This window comes from Bemisia tabaci, chromosome 1 (assembly GCF_918797505.1).
Source record: "Bemisia tabaci chromosome 1, PGI_BMITA_v3".
Classification (NCBI taxonomy): domain Eukaryota; kingdom Metazoa; phylum Arthropoda; class Insecta; order Hemiptera; family Aleyrodidae; genus Bemisia; species Bemisia tabaci.
Window position 1 is genome coordinate 4,766,896 of NC_092793.1, and position 17,684 is coordinate 4,784,579.

Sequence of the window (17,684 nt, forward strand, 5' to 3'; positions counted from 1 at the left end):
TGTATTTTTACTATAGATTAAGTCCAGATATAAGAACAGGATCAATTAGACCTCCTCACAAAATTATTCAAATGAGATTTATAGATATTCCCCTATAAAATACTCTGATCTTATTGATATCGGGATTTTTTGATGGTGAGACGGTGCCCAAGAGGTCGTAAGGAATATTATATCAAAAAACAGAATTTAGCAGATGCTGAGGTACTTGGTTTTCTAGATAGGAGCCCTTTTGACACTGAATTTGGGAGTCGATGTTGAGGTTCTGTTTTGTTCCATTTAGTTTTAGTTGTAAAGACATAACGACGGTGAAAGTCGGCAATCTCATAACTTGATTTGCGACGTCGCAGACTTACTGTCATACTTTATTTTTTAAACGGAAAACGGCAATTCCTTAAAACTGCCGTGATTTTTCTTCTCTGTGCAAAGAGAATTCTGCAAAAACTTTAAGGAATGATGTCAATTTGTTCTCCTTTAAAAAAATAGCATAGAGGCTGAGATTTTCAGACACCGCAAACGAGATATGTGATTGCGGACTTACGCCGTTGATAAGCTTTGAATTGAGTATCGACACCAATACTGACTTTGATGGATCTATACCTCTAGAAGAAAATCAAAGGAAATTAGTGAATGTCTTCACAAAATAATCGATTGATTAATAGAATTGCTTCACCACTTTTGAGGCAGGGAAGTAGATAGCATTTTAAGAGCTCTGAAAAATTTCTTGCAACGTAGGAATAAATGCAAGAACCTAAAAACCTCATTTGAGCTGCATACTCATTTTGAATAAAGATCTATGAAAACAAACTAAAATAGAGGAGAAAGAGGCTAAAAAATATTTACTGGAGGAGAGGAACCTCGAGAAAACATAAGGTCAATTTCAAGAATTTAGGAAAAAACCTGAGGAACTCAGCTGCTCTGTGCCCCTGCCTGCCTTTACTGAATCATTGTCCTCTTCTGCCGTGCTAAGGAAGAACGCAGTATGAACATTCCAGAGTTGCCAAATTTACTTCGATAGAATTATTATTTTTGAGGAATGTTATGAATAGTTTTCCTTTCAATTTTCAGAACCTGTAGATGCAATTACGAATATTATCTGAAAAAATTGGGAGAAAAATTGTCATAAGTTTACCAGAAAATTCGGATTTAATGAAAGGAAATTTGGCAACGCCTGAAGGTTTATGCAGCGTTCTTCCTTAGCACGGCTGTCTTGATGTGTGAGACTACCAATAATTACTAATTAGCCATTAATTCTTCAAGTTCAAAATCCACAACCATCGAGAAGATAATTATTGCATATTACAAGCTGGCCATCAAAATTACTATTTCTAGATTGCAATTACTAGATTGCCGATTAGCTTTGTCAAATCCGTGCTTCCCTCCTTGATCACAATTCAAAGTGTTAAATGGGTCAGTTGCGCTAGTCTCAGAATTGTATTTTGATGACATCAGATTACAGATCAGCAAAAAATGACAAGATCTGTCTAAAACCCAAGTTTTCTTGTCCGATACCAGCGGAGATATTCCTCTTCAAATAGCATGGCGTATGACATCATCCATCACAGTAGTGCATACTATAGTTTCTTCCACCTTGGTTTCATCTATGATTTAAGTAGAGCTACCAATACAAATGTGTACATCACTAATTGATGAATCAAAGGTGGACGGGACCATGGTGTAAGCTACCGCAGTGGATGACATCATACACTGTGTTTTTAAAAGGGCAATATTTCCATTAATACTGGATGGAAAAACTAAGCATCTGGACATAACTGATTCCTTTTTGCTGATCTATGAGCTGAAACCATCATAATGCACTCCTGTGACCAGCGCAACTAACCCATTACAAAGGATTCACCTCAATTAGAAATTTTAAATGATGCAATACAAAAAGTCAGCATCATTGACTCATTGTTAAGAGTCAGGGTAATACTTCTGGTAACAAGTCTTCGTTGAAGGCACCAAAATCCATACTCCTAATTAGCAGGCTTTTAGCTAATACAGGTCAATGGACTGCCACATCAGTAAATTTACCCACGTCTATTGATAATAATAGGCAGGAAAAATCTCAGTGTTTAATATGACCGCAGCAAATGATGATCTTCAGATACAAGATTTGATTAATTTCTGAAGCAGTCAAGCTACATAGAGGTCTTACCAGCGAGTACTCCAGCTGCAGATTTTGCTGTAGTAGTTGTTGATCCTTGCTCTTTTTCCAGCTGGCGTCCTAGATACTCCCTGAAATAAAACACAAATAAAAAATTAACGACATAATTAATTAAGAAAATTTTACTCCTCAAGTGTGTACAACAGGTATAATCCTATACTCCAGTAGCAAAATATTTATATTCGCACGCAATAATCATTTACCATTAACATGGATCTACTGGAAAACTAATACAGTGCTCTCTGTAGTGGATCTCAAGGGACTCGAAGATTCATCTGGTACAGAGAGACACCTACTGGACAGAGAGGGTAATACATGTATTTAATACAGGAAAAGGCGGGTGAATTTATCCTTTGCGGAGTTTTCTCTTACAAAGAAAGAGAATTACAGAAGATTGGGCAAAAAAAGAAAAAGGAAAATAGTTGATATGATTGGCAGGTTCTATACCCCACAATTAGCTTAGGTACATCTCTTTTGTTAAGGTGTGCATTATGACATGCTCAGTATCCATGCAGCTTTCTTGTGATCACCTGCAAGTGTTTATGATTCAAAATGAAAGAAAAAGGAGAGAATAAGAGGGGCCGAAATGATTGAAGGGCTGGTCAACATTAAAAGTTGGCTTGCTGGGCATTAAACAACGGGTTAAGGGTTTAAAGTTCTGCACTCAAAGAACACAGAGATGTTCCTTCAAAGAGAAAACTAATAATTGGCTTTAGTTGTTGAGACAATACGGCCACCGCAAATATGAAGTATTTCCTCAAATAGGCACTGGGATCACTATGAATTAATCATTTCCCGAAGCATCGCCATCACTCTCCAGATCACTAAAATGTTGGTGAAGGCCGCTCACAGGACTAATAAAGAGGAGTGGGAAAAGAGAGAAATGCGAAGATTTGAATAGATAAGGAAGAGCACAAAGTTTTCAGTGAAAGGTGCGTGTTTGAAACTTTGATTTTTGATTGAAAAAGATTTGAAACATAGTTGCCAGGTTGTCTCAACATACTATCCTCTTGCTGAGGTTTTCAAAATAACATTGATCTGAAACAAATTGCTTCAAAGGTTTATAAAATGTTTTATTTTTTCAACACCTAAAGTTGTTAGCCAATTGGTAGAGGGGTGACGACTGTCACGGTTCTAGTGCAGACTCCATTTGCTGTATCTAAAGTTACAATTCTGACCAATCTATCTCATCCAGCTGACACTTAGCAATTTCTACTACTTACCAGCAGATAAATGGTAAAAATCTGTCATTCACCGTCACTTCTGTCACTGGTCAAAATTAAATGTAATATGACAATATTTCCGGAAAATTGATCAAAATATAAAGTTGAGAACTTTTTTGAGAGAGAAAAAATAGCCAAATGTTATGGTACTAAAAATCAGATACAAATATTTCCTAGGGAAACTACTTAGAATAAACCTCGATTAAGCATAAATTTCTGGTTTTGTTAAGTTATGGTAACATTGGAGTACTACTGTATCTTCATGAATTGACGTTTAAAAATTTTGGAGCGTTGATAAAATTTGGAAACTTCCACGAAATTGAGCAATGTCGATTAATAGTGTATAAGTACGTAAATCGATCAGTGTTGAGAAAATTCGGCATTTTCGTGAAATTAGCCAATGTTGATAAAATTTGAAATTTTCTTTAATTTAAAAAAATGTAGTCAACATTTACATTTTCATAAATATTGCAATGTTGGTAAAATTAATTTTTTTTCTTTTATTTATTGGTTAGAAGCGTAGGGGACTACAATGAGTAAAAAGTATTAACCCTTGACTTAGAATTCATAAAATTTGACTGCGTTGGCAAAATTTCAGAGCTCCGGTTTTCAAAGCGATGTTGTGGCAGTACCGTTGCAACATGTGTCAACTGTACTGGAACATGTCATAATTTTTCTACCGATAATATAATTTGATATCAGTCCTTGACATCTAAATTATAGTCTATATTAAAGCATGCTGAAGCACAAGAGAATGCATTGAAGTATATCCAAAAGTGCATTGCTCAAATACCTATCAGATATCTAGCTCAAACTTAATGAGACCTAGGTTTTGAGTACCAAAATGCTAGAATAAAAACCAATGAATCTTAGGCCGTGTTTATACAGCATTTGACTCTTGATCGCGACGCGATTGCGCTCATTTGATCCGAGACTGTGACTTGACGGGGATTTGATGCGTGTGTGTATACAGGGTTAAACTCCCTCGCGACTCAATTTTAATTTATCAACATTATACTGTTGGGTCATGGTGGCAGTGCATCATGTCTTCATCCGACAAAGAAGACGTGCTTTTGCTATGGGCGGTGAATAAGCATCGTCGTTTTCGTCGTTATAGTGAACACCCTTTCAATACAGAAAATATTAAAAAAAAGTCAGTATCTAAGTTTTTTGTTAGCATAAAATGCATTCCGTGGGTTCCAGAGGCATGGCCGAGCCTCCACCAGTTCCACAAGCTTCAGGGCTTCCGCTTCAGAAGTCATTATATTAGCCAACCTCTAAAAATCTTTTTTATTTTATTAATAAACCACCTTTTTTAAAAAAGATGAAATAGTTTTCGTCCGTTCACTGCACCAAGCAAGACAAGACTGATCAAGAGTCGAGTCGGAGTCTAGAGCACAGAGTCTCGTCACAGACCGCGACGCGACTGAGATTTGATCGTCAAATCTCAATCGCGTCCGAGTCGCGACATGTATAAACATGCTCATTCAACTCCATGTGTTGTGCCGAGTCACAGTCTAGTCGCAATCGCGTCGCGATCAAGAGTTAATCCTGTATAAACACGGCCTTAGAAAAATCGACATGAGTAAAAAAAATAGGACTGGAAGTATCCGAATAGCCCATTCAAACACACAAAATAATAAAAAATATGAATGAGCCATAATTGATTTTCACGAGTGCAAGTAATCAAAATACTTGGTTACAGGTTGTATTTTGCGCTGATGAGGGCGACTATTTTGAGCATGTTGTGCTTCTTTGACCACAAAAATGCAATACCTTTGGTTTTACTCCATAGCTGAAGATTTAAACCACACTCAATTCATGCAGAGGGCATGTGACATCATCAAAGTGATGGCCATGCATGAATCATTTTTACTCATACATGCAATGTATGCCTTTTTTATGTACATATTCTAGTTTCCCTGCATGTTGCCGAATTCCTTTCAAAAATCGAATTTTTAAAAAAATCTGTATTTATTTTACTTCTGATTTTTCAGAGAAATTTGTCCGTAATTTGATTTAAAGTCTAAAAGTTACGAGAAAATATATTCATAGCTTTCCTTAAAAATAAATATTTTCTGAAAGGAACTTTGGCAACATTCGAACACTCATACGGCATTTTCACTCAGCATGGCAGGTGGTCAAGTTGAATTTACATCCAGATAATAGTTAAATACACAGATCCCATGACTTTTAAAACAGGTTCAGTAAAATTCAGCCCTATTTAGTACCTACATTTAGAAACCTTAGTCATCTTCCACCAAAAATATCACAAGCCTTATTAACGCTTAGAAGGTGTGTTGCCGGACAATTCAATATTGTTTTAATTTTGCTTTAAAACTTTTGCGCATACTTTCATAAAACAGAAATTATTCTTGATGGCGGAAGAAATATTGGGTAAAATTTTCAAGTGATTCTGTTGATCAGTTTTTCCGTAAAAGATTGAAAAGTTTAAGATTTGGCAACATGGTGCCTAAGCACAATTGACGCTTGTAATACTTGAGCCAGAAGATGAAGATAAGACTATAACTTGGCAGTGGATGGTGACAAATGATAAAGAGTTTTGGGCAGATACCGACGATTCTCCTCAGGCACACACAGCATCGAAAGCTCGACGCACTATGATGTCATTCTTTCATCCATGTTAATCAAGTGAGTTTTTCTCATTTTTTTCATACATATTTCATGTGGTTTTAAATGTTTTTAGGCGTTTTTTAATCTTACGGCGTTTTCAGTATCCAGCACAAGCTCCCACCATGATTTATCGGTGATCAAAATATTACTGTAGGTAAAACTTCTGGATTTTGTTAAAACGAAGAATAAGATAGAGCAGGTAAAAGTTATTCATTCATCATTTGACTGATTCAGATAATTTTAACTTCATATGGGACAGGGTTCTATGAAACTGATCCAAGCCTATCCTTTCTTATTAAACATTTGAGAGGATGTGAAAGGGCTGCCTGTGCCCAGAAAATTAAAAATTTGAGGGTTTCAAAAGAGTAAAAAGGGCTTTTTTTTTATGCGGATCGCAGTGGAACGCAATGGATCACGATGAACATCGCTATTTTTTTATTCCGTTCCTCAGCCGTGATCCAAGCGTTCCAGGTGGATCAGGGTGGAACACTGGATCGCTCTTCCGTGGTGGGGCAAGCTTGCGATCCACTGTGATCCTAACCTAATGCAAGGAAGTTGCCGTCCCCAACAAATCAAAACTGTCTCTGATCAAAACAATAATAAATCAGACCAAATTCCAAGTTTGGATTTTTTTGATCACTTGGAACACTTTGGATCGGTCCGGATCGCTCAGGATTCCGATCCAGTGCCTTCCACTGCGATCCACCCTGATCCGCGATAAAAAAAGGCCCTACAGCAACAATGGAACACAATAAAAACACAAAAACAGGGTCCTGAAAGGGGAAGGGGGTAAAACACCAATGGGCCTGTTGCAAACTTTTGCTAGAGCAAAAATAAGAGTTGTTTCTTATAGATAATGCCTCAAAAATCACAATGAGCGCATCGGCAAAGTCTGAAATGCACTCATAACTTCACAATCTGCGTAAGAAATTTGCGTTTTTTTAAGCTTCCGCTTCAAAAACGATACTACGGCACAGGTGAACATTTTGTTAGAGGAGTCGCTCTATCGTCGGCGATATTCATCATGACGCTTGCGCGCAGTTTCGCGCGTAATTCGAGGAGAGTCAAGGTCAATAATAAAATATGAACGCTAACACGATTGTTATCTGGTCTAATCCAGTTCAGGTGTTATCTATCATTTTTAGCGTCGGCCATGATGAGTATTGCCGACGATGGAACGACAAAATGTTCACCTGTGCCGTAGTATCGTTTTTGAAGCGAAGCTCAAAGAACCGCAAATTTCTTACGCAGACTGTGAAGTTATGAGTGCATTTCAGACTTTGCCGATGCGCTCATCGTGATTTTTGAGGCATTATCTATAAGAAACAACTCTTATTTTTGCTCTAGCAAAAGTTTGCAACAGGCCCATTGCACCCATCAAAAAATCATTGAAAAATACAAGCCTCGAACAAATTACTGCAAAAAAATATTGAGGAGCTGTAAAAGTCGAGGTGAAGGAAGTAAAATTTTCTCTAATTTACGGTTTGGCAGGGTGTCTACTGAGGTCCACAAAAATAAAATAAGTACTTTTGAAGTACTTTTTAGGTACTTAAGGAAAAATTTAAGTACCTTGCTTTGGAGAAAAATTAAGTACTTTTTAAGTACCTTTTTGCGACGCATCGCAATTCTTCGATTTTGGGTAGGTACGACTTAAGGTACTTACGGACCGACCTTAAAAAATGCGTACTTTTTCCGGACATTCCAGACTGGTAGACACCCTGTTTGGGTTCCATTTCTTCAAATAAGTTGGTTCCTCGTTATTTTAATGTCTATGCAATATTTTCTTTGAATTCGCTCAAGAAATACAATTTCCTCAAATGATGTTTCGTTTTAAAAAAAAAATTAATAAATTGGGCAGCCAGTAGTGAAAGCTTGAAAAACAGACAATTTTGGACACTCTTAATAAACGCAAGTACAAACTGCATAAGACAATAAACTGTGAGTAAAAGGGGCTAGAAATTTTATATTTCATTGAATATTTATAAAATCGGTTGAGTAAAATATTTCGAACAAAGTTTTGAGGTACTGAAAACGGGTGAGAAAACAGCATTGAGAATTTTCTTAGTTGCACATATCACAGCAAAATTTGAAAAAGAATGCATTCATAGCAATCATTCCATTGTTAATACATTTAAATAATTTGCACGTGATATCATAATTCAAGAACATGGTTATTGTAGCTGGCATTGATCACTAATCTACAAAATTCAAACGTTGCTACAGGACATTGCTTAGTTACCATTAGAAATACACACTGAGCAATTAATGTAAAGTCATGGAATGGAATCAACTGATGGCCTAACAAAAGAAAACAAATCAAAATTAAAAATCTCATTAGAAACCACTTCAAGTTTAAGGTATAGCATAAAATAATCAAAAAGAGTTGTATACGTCAACAAGAAAGCAGAAGTATTCAGACAGTCGTTCAAATAATTTTTTGGTTGCAGATTATTCATAATAATCAACAATTATTTTCTTCTTGTTGCAGTCTCAGTGCAAATTTACTGTATACCTATCCAGAAAATAACTTGTAAAAATATTAACATTGATACCAACAGTTGCTTGCAATGTAAAAAGCTTTGATCAAAAGAGCATGAAATAGGAAATGATAGAGAGAGGGAGGGAAGCAGGAGAAAGGAAGAAAATTTTATACTTTCCTTTTCTTAGAAACTATCAATGCTAGAATATAAGAGGGTCATCCAAAACGCAAATATTAATTTATACCTTTCAAAGTAAAAAAGATGACTCAAATCGGTAACAAAGTGTTCAAATCAGAAACATTCTTCACTTTAAAACTCTCCTAAGATTTTGACAATTGATCAATACAGTTCCCAGAAAAGACTACATGTAATGGAATGGATACAGAAAGACCATCATTTCTTGGCATAGCAACCCTTCAGTCTAATGTTAAGCTCTATACAGTAAGACCTCCATCGGATTTTACAGGACTGACGAATTTATACATTAAATTGCAAAATCCGTTGATTCGAATTACTTGAAGTCCTAGGAGGGACCAAAAGAGCAATCCGATAAACTGAAGTTTTAATGTACCTTGTTGAGAAGCTGAAAGAGTGCCCATCTGCTTCAATATCCATCTATAATTGATAGCTTCCAAGAGGAAATAAAATAAAATCCTTTAAAATACATTTTCATATTCTACTCAAGGCTTAAATGTACACTTCAAGGCAGAGAGTATACTGAAAAAATAGTGTACTTTCTTCGGAAAAAAATACACTAAAAACTAAAAATAGACAAAAGGAAATTTTACGATAAAATACATGGCATTTCTTTGAATAATTTTACTTCCGATTCCTTTGTCAGAAGTCTATTCTTAAAAAATTCAAGATTCAGTGACATCAGTCAAATAAAATTAGGTTGATTAAAAAATGATCGATCCAAAAGTTCCACATCAAGCAAATCATTCTACTTCAGTGGACAAAACCTAAATTACCAAACCCATGAGCGCCGCAATTGTTCGCCAGATAAACATAGCTCTAGAGATAAGTAACTGATAGATTGAAGAAGTAGAGAGAGGAACTTACCAGTTGAGAACCATTAACTTTTGAACAGCCAACAGAGCTTCATAACGAACATTGGGATCTTCGTGAGATAAAAGTTGCATCACAAGTTGTTTTCCTCCTAACTGTTCAATGACACTGTAAGATAAAAACAATGAAAACTATACAGAGAGAGGTTGTGAAAGCTAGAGAAAGTAGAATGGTCTGATGTAAGCATTACCACGTATAACACGTGCTGTCGGAAGTATATAATCTGGTAAATGATGCCTCTATCTATGTTCAGTGGTAAATGTTGTTGAAATCAGCTATAAAATCACACACCCGATTCCAAAATTTTAAGATGTAGATTATTCCAAGCACTGAGCAAGCAAAATCATTACTCTCCTGAACCAGGCCTTTGACCTTCCAGAAGTTAGAAGAGTCATTCCGTTCTGCCTTTCTTATAGAGGGCTGTTACCTCCTAGAAGTCACCGGTGATCATTACAGCGTTTGATCAGCTAGGCAGTTACCAAAGAGTACATCCAGTCTTCAATTACATAAACTCTAAGCTCACTCACTTTTTATAGACTAAAGGACAATTGTTACGGAGCTGCACGCTCCATCTTCAGCTTCATCACGACTGATCCTTGTTGATTAACCCCAGCAGTCCATCCTCAATTTCATCGAAAATGTCATTCGTCAAACGGTAAGAATGTCAGAGCATGTAAACCAAAACTTCTCCGAAGAATTGTTTTTAAATCTTGATTTAATTTAAAAATTGTCAATTATTACTTACTGTTTGCCTCGCGAATAGTGACGGACGTATTCACCAACATCAAAGGATGCAACGCTGAACACCAAAGCATCCTTGGAAGTATCAAGTAAAAAGACCAGACAGCAAAGAAGCTCATAGTTGCGCTCATTCAAACGTGCTGCATTTTCTCTCCAGAACTGAGCAGACCGGTGGACTAGAGACCTCTCTAGTCACCCACATTTTACTTCAGTGGCATATTCATCAAAAGAACTATAAGTAAAAATGAAAAAAATTATTTCAAATTGCAGTATTTACTTTCTTGATGATAAATACTAGAGTACCTATATAGCGAGAGTATGGACAGATTGCTTCATGGAGGGCTTAGGGCCCAAAAGTGCAGCCACCCTTTTAACCAACTTCTAACACACAAAATTTCACTGCCAGTCTGCAGATTTCAATTCTAACCAAGATGGCTAAGAATGTACATAAATGAGCGTTCTTCCGCAAAAATGAGTAAATTTGTGCAAAAACTAAGTCAAATACGTGCTTTATAAACGATCGTTTGTAACAATTGTATTGGTAAATCGCTCTGGATAATTGAAATTCATAGGTTGGCTGCATTTCTGGGCCCTAACTTTATTCGCGGAGGCATCGGTGAAGGCCTGATGGATTTCCGGAGTTTCGCATCAGTCTATACTCTCGCTATATAGGTACTCTAATAAATACCACACACACTACAGACAATGGTCTTCCAAAGATACATCGTAAATTATCACTCTTTTGGGTGGAGAAAATGTCATTAAGAGACTTCGTACTTCAATTTAGTGATATATGAGCTACTCTATTGTACTAAGGAGAAACACCGTATGAATATTCGAGAGTTGCCAAATTTCCTTCGATTAAATGTTCATATTTGAGAAGATTTATGAATATTGTCTCTTAGAATTTGCAGATAACTGAGGTCCGATTGCGGATAAATCTCTCTGAAAAATTGGAGAAAAAATATTCACATATTTCTTTGTATTCTATTAAAGGAGCTTTGGCGATGGCTGATGACTCCTACAGCATACTTCTTTAACACGGTAGTATTTTTTGCCTCCATTCTTAGCAGATGATAACTTCGGAATAACCTGTTGAACATTTACAAAGCAAGTTTGTTGATCTACATCATATTTCAACAGATTATTCACTGATTTCATGAATCATCATTAGGCAAAAAGAAATTAATGATTCCCAAAATGACTTTTTCTCTTTGGGAGGATGGAGAGTGCAACATCTCTAAAAATGTTGTCTCTGGCTTAACCCTAGCTTCACTGACCGTTGTTACACACATGGGTTATCAAACCGGACTTTTTTGAACCCACATTTAAAATACATAAATTTTACAGGCTGTACTACAATTGTTAATTTTTTCCGAGGTGCTTCACCACAGGGATACACTTTTCCTCACCCGTTGTTCTCCTTCAAGATGTGGTGTATGCAACCACTGGGTAGAAAGACCAGTAAATACACCCACTCACTTGTAGGATGCCGAGTACTATAGTGGGAGAGAAAATAGAGTTACCACATACCTTAAATCTTGAACGGATGCCTGCAATTTTTCGTTGAGAAACTGAACATCTTCTACAATGTCTTCATCATCGAGTTTGTGTTGCTCCAAAATACTCAGCTGCTTTAATACTTTACTCTGTACCATTGCAATACAATGTTCCTTTGCAATGTTCGGCTTTTCTAGTTTTTCGATTAAGTTCTAAAAAGCGAACAAAGCAAGAAAAAAAAAAGAAACTATTAATCATCTCTGGACAGGAAAACACACCTTCAAGTTGTTTAGGCCATATTGTTTGTTCTTCAAAAAACAATGAGTTGACACTCTAGGTTTTTGACAATTTTTTTTTGGGGAAGGAGGGGGGGGGGGGGTTGTTCATCTTTCACCAAGTTGAGGGATATCTCAAAAGTCATGTCACCAACCTCCGCAAATAAAGCCAGCAAATGTGGATTATGGAAGCATGAAAATCACTTCATTGGCTTTGAAATGCTACTTGGTTGAGCTCTTTTGGTCAGAAACTCACTGATTTATGGCAATTTTTAGGTAACATGTTCGATTTAGCGGGGGTTGACCGTATATAGAAATTTTCTGTTACTTGCAACATCTGGAGGTAGAGTTTCCCAGTTTGTTGATTATACTTTCCTGGATACCTTGTAAGAAAAAATAAGAGAGTCAATCAAAACACTGCATGAGACCGACTGATCATTTGCAATAACACACTAATGTAAAAATTCCCTGACTTTAAAATGACAACCGCAGTGAGACCAATCCAGAATCATCCTATTATGGAATGACCCCAACTAACCCTAACTTGGCTAATTCCATTCAATTCACAGGCGATTCCATTTGGAGGGAAAGAGACAGAAAGCACAAGAGCAAATTATTTTTTAGCCTGCACCACCAACATTCCTATGACAAGTAGACGTCAATTTTTACGACATGCAGGCAAAAAAATTGCTGAACTCGAATCAACGAACTTTTTCCCCTCTTGTTTTTACTTCCTCAACTTCTTACATTTAAGAGGTGAGGGAAAGAAATACTGATTACTTTCCACCTTACATTGACACAAACAATCCATATCTGAACTTCTGCCGATTTTCACAAAGAGGTATTATATGCATCTCCCATGAGAATTGGACCCAGAGCGGAATCTTGTCATACCCTCACCTTTTGTAAGGGGAAGGTTACAGAAGTTCAATAATGGCAGGGTTTTTGATCCAGCCCCCAAGAAAAGGGGGGTCAAAGAAAAATCAACTTTTCGACATAACTTTTGAACGGTTGCAGATATCGAGTGGCAGAATCGGTTTTAATGGCGATTAGGAGTTGCAGAGCGCTACGGTACACTGGGTTAGTGGCATAATATAGATATACTTGTTCAAACTATTTGTAAATTAACCGAAGATGATGTCAGTGATAATCAAGATTTTGAAATTTTTTGCTTCCATTAAGTTAAGAATCAAATTTTTTTATTTTTACTCACTCTTCATGTTTTCTGTAAAAACATTAATAGTCTGTGATGCTGAATGACTCTAATTAAATTAACTAACTAACTATCTGCAATCATTCTTAAAATATGATCAAGCAGGCATCAATGCTTTGAATGCACCCTGTGCGCAAGTGTGTAGGGCCGGCATGAAAGAATGGGTGGGTATAAAAGCCAACTTACCCTGAATACAGCCAAGATGATGCGGGTAACTTCTTCTCTCACAGAGTCACTGAGAATATCTGCTAGGATTGGAATGACGCCTAATCTGTGAATTTAAGAGCAACCAGAATTATGTTAGAGTGAAGGGAAAAAAATAGAGGTAGCTTCATTTTCTTTTGTCTTCTCTTACTACGCATGAACTTTTCTCTCAACCAGACTACACGATCAAATCATTTCCTTGTTAATCCCTTGATATTAGACTGACAGAGAACATTTTCCTCATTGTATACGGCCTGGAAAAGTTCTAAATTTAGTAACAATACCATACAGGACAGCAATTTGTTTAATACATTGAAATTATACTAATTAGTAACATATTAAACATTCATCCATATTCTAGGGAAGGGTTTCTGATTTATAATGAACCGCTCCCGCCTTTAAACTTGTTCTTTTTCAACTGGTCTTCTAGCCTGATATTTGAGTTAGAGGTACCATTAGGGTGCGGCTTATTTCCGTCATGGAGGAAAATCGACGAGGTCCGGGTGGCAATCGGTTATATCTATGAAAATAATAGGCTGTAGAAAATTTGAGCCAATTTGAAGCTTTTTTAAATAGCTCAAAGGGATAAAAAATATGGGTAAAATTACATTGGTTTGAATGGGCGGAAAAACGCCTGATCAGCGAAAATGCGTTTTACGGATCTAATATGCGCTTAAATGAAGAAAACCTGACCAGCTCTAAGAGAAGCATCCAGGGGCCCTTTCAAAACGGGAAAATCACACTTTTGACCCATGGGTGACGGTAGGGGAGATCACTCAAGTGCAAGATAAAATATATACACCAATTTCATTCTAGGCTCGAGAAATAGTATGAGGCAACATTGTAAAGGGCCAAGTATAGTTCTCAAGGGCTGAAACAACTTTTATACAGTATTTCTCATCAAGTTGTGAGATACATTTGCCTCTTCAACTTCGGAACACTTATTTTGAGTTTGATCTGAAAGTCTCAAAAGCGATCACTTAGCTGTGGGCGCAGCGCCTCAAAACCAGCTACGTCATGACCCCGCTGTCCCCACTCATGGATCAAAAGTGTGATTTTCTCGTTTCCAATGGGCCCCTGGATGCCTCTCTAAGAGCTGGACAGGTTTTCTTCATTTCAGCGCATTTTAGATCCAAGAAATGCATTTTCGCAGATCAGGCGTTTTTCCCGCCCATTCAAACCAATGTAATTTTGCCCATAGTTTTAATCCCTTTGAGCATCATCTAAAAAAGCTTCAAATTGGCTCAAATTTTATACAGCCTATTATTTTCATAGACAGAGCCGATTGTCACCCGGACTTCCTACATGACGGTCCCTAGCGAGGAATTTAAAACATTTATGGCATGATAAGGCTATCTGACCTGATATTTCAACAATTTAAAAACAAAATTCTTCTTCAACAGACAATTAACACTTTTAGACTTATTTGTATATACTCACTTGTTCATTTTTTGAGCAAATTTAGGGTTGAAAGGCAGTAACCGAAGACAGAACATAAGTTGGTACTGAATTTGGAAATTTACTTGTCCGAGGCAAGGACTTTCAACAATGTTGAAGGCCCTCCAACTTTGATGAAAGCCAAACGATATTCATCGTGACGAAGAACTACTTGCAAGCATCTTCCGACAAAAAGAAGTCCTCTCCCTAAAAGATAACAAATTCGATGAAATCAGTAAACGCATCCTGAAGACGTCAGATCAAGATTGAACTGAGGCCCACTGTAAAGTGCCCACTGATAGTACCTAGGGCATACTTAAATGAGAAGGGTGTGGATTAAGAAGTTTAAGAAAAATTCTATCTGTTTCAGGAAGAGATGGGATTTTTTAATGCAAGTTCAAATATTAAAAGGTGACTTTTCCAGCAGATTCACTCATTTTCTTTTGCTTGAAGAGTTTACTTTGAAAATTAAGTCGGACTTTTCCAGATCATCACATTTGAGGATTTAGGTGGAAAAACGGCATGAGTCAGAAAATAGCGGTTTGAGAAAACGAAGGTTGAATATTTTAAGACATGATTCCTAGAGTACCTGTATACTGAGAGTATGGACAGCTTGCTTCATGGAGGGTTTAGGGCCCAAACGGGTAGCCAGCTCTTTAACACACAAAATTTCACTGCCAATCTTCAGATTACAATTCAAATCAAGATGGCAAAGAATGTTCATAAATGTGCGTTCTTCAAAAATTAGTAAATTTATGCAAAAACTATGTCAAATACGTTCTTTGCAAACAACAGGTTGTGACAATTATAATAATAAATCGTTCTGGATGTATGTAATTCATAGGTTGGCTGCCCTTTTGGGCCCTAACCTTGTTTGCGCAGGCATCGGTGAAGGCCTGATGGATTTAATTTTCTGAGTTTCACACCTGTCTATACTCTTGCTGTACAGGTACTCTAATGATTACCAGCTATATACTAAAGATTTTGAGATCATGGGTTTGACAAAAATGATAGATCAAACCCTCATTTAGAGGTTGGTACCATTGCATTTACTGAAATACAGTATTTGACATATTTAAAATGAGATTTACAAAAGCGCTACAGAAGTCGTTTTTCAAGAGAACTACAGGCTATCAAGGAAAGGGAACTACTAAAAGATTATTATTTTTTTTAAAAAAAAGCATATTTATGTTGAAAAAGTTTATAAGCCCCCTCAGTACATGTCTAGGAGTAAAGGGGACAAAATTAAGAAGGGCCAGCTCCACTGAGTTCATCAATCGAGACATCATGAATCTTCAGCCTCACATTCGCTTTCACCATCGCTGCTTGTGAGAAGGGTCTCTTCCTCAGCTATAATGGGGTCGTGCATTGAAAAAACCTTAAAAGACCAGCCAATTTTCAGCTATGTGGAGAATTTGTACAGAAATTTTGACAGATAACAGTCATGACCTAGATGATTATTGTCACAGAATCGTAACCTTGCAAAAAAAAAAAATCCTGTAACTTGCTCAAATCTTGAAATACTGTCATGAAATTTGGTGCAGTAGTGCCTTATGGTATGCTGTATGGAAATATCAGTTTTCCAGAAGAACAACCTGCGCTCCCCCACACCATTGTGCCACCTAGCTCCTTATTTATTTTATGTTATATCGTAGGAAATTAGCAATCACAGGAAATAAGCAATCATCAACAATCAGCATCGAGTGATGCAATTTTAAAAAAGTGATGTCTTTTTTTCTCTCTCTTTTCTCATCAAAAATTTTGCTAAGAAGTAGAGACCGCCGGATCATGTGGCAAAGGCAAGATGCTTTAGAACTTTTTGCACCTGCAGAAACAGAATTCTGAGGACAACAGATGCATTACTGAATTAATTAGAAGTAATAGCAGAAAATCATTGATCCATTTAACTTACACTCAATTTTAATTGTCCATTCAACCGATTCAGGTAAAAGTGAAATCAGAGCTGTCAAGTAAATTGGCAGATGGGTTCCAACAGGCAATCTTGGCGATTATTCTGGCAGACATATTCACAATGAATCCATCAGATCCATTTAACAAGTTCAAAAACTGACCGCAAATAGGTTCTCGCTTCTTAGCACAATACTCGGCAAATATTTCAACTCTTGACCTGTCCTCCTGGATTTTAAAATACAGAAAATGTTAATTATTAATTATAATAGAGCACACTTCACATCAACTGAGAAAACCAGTTTTCTAATGCAATACTCTGAATTTGAAATTCATTTCTTGAGCCTGCAACAATTTAGGAGAGATCTCTAACAGGTTTTGAACTAAAATATAAGAAAAAAAGAACAGAAAAAATATGAGCTGTTTGTCCTAAAAAATTATTCCAGTTCTCATTGACTAATAAAAAAATGTTACTTGATGAAAAATATTTATAACTCATACCTGAGACAAATCTATGGAGGCCAGTTTGGATAAATTGGTTGCTTTGAAGAGCAACTCATGCTCAGAGATATCCAGTGGCTCTGGCGCCATTTTGATATGTTTTTAAATCTGTAAAAAGGAGGAATCTACATTAGGAAGAAGACATCAAAATTCTTTGGGCTTCTTTTATTCAAGATTCTTTTATTCTTTTATTTTATTTTTTCAATATGATGCGCAGGTTTTTAATGTTGCAAAAGCAACCTTCCGAAAATAACACCACTCACTACGACACTAATCGATTATTTGCTGACTACTTTTACTTGTGTAAACAGTCTATAGCAAATCATTTAGCCAGTC

The 17,684-nt window shown here is 36.6% G+C and overlaps 1 pseudogene; it reads right to left on the reverse strand.

Annotated features, from left to right (window-relative positions):
- Positions 1-895: 895 nt before the first annotated feature.
- LOC109041754 (V-type proton ATPase subunit H-like) lies at positions 896-17,456 on the reverse strand (annotated as a pseudogene).
- Between the last annotated feature and the right edge of the window lie 228 nt (positions 17,457-17,684).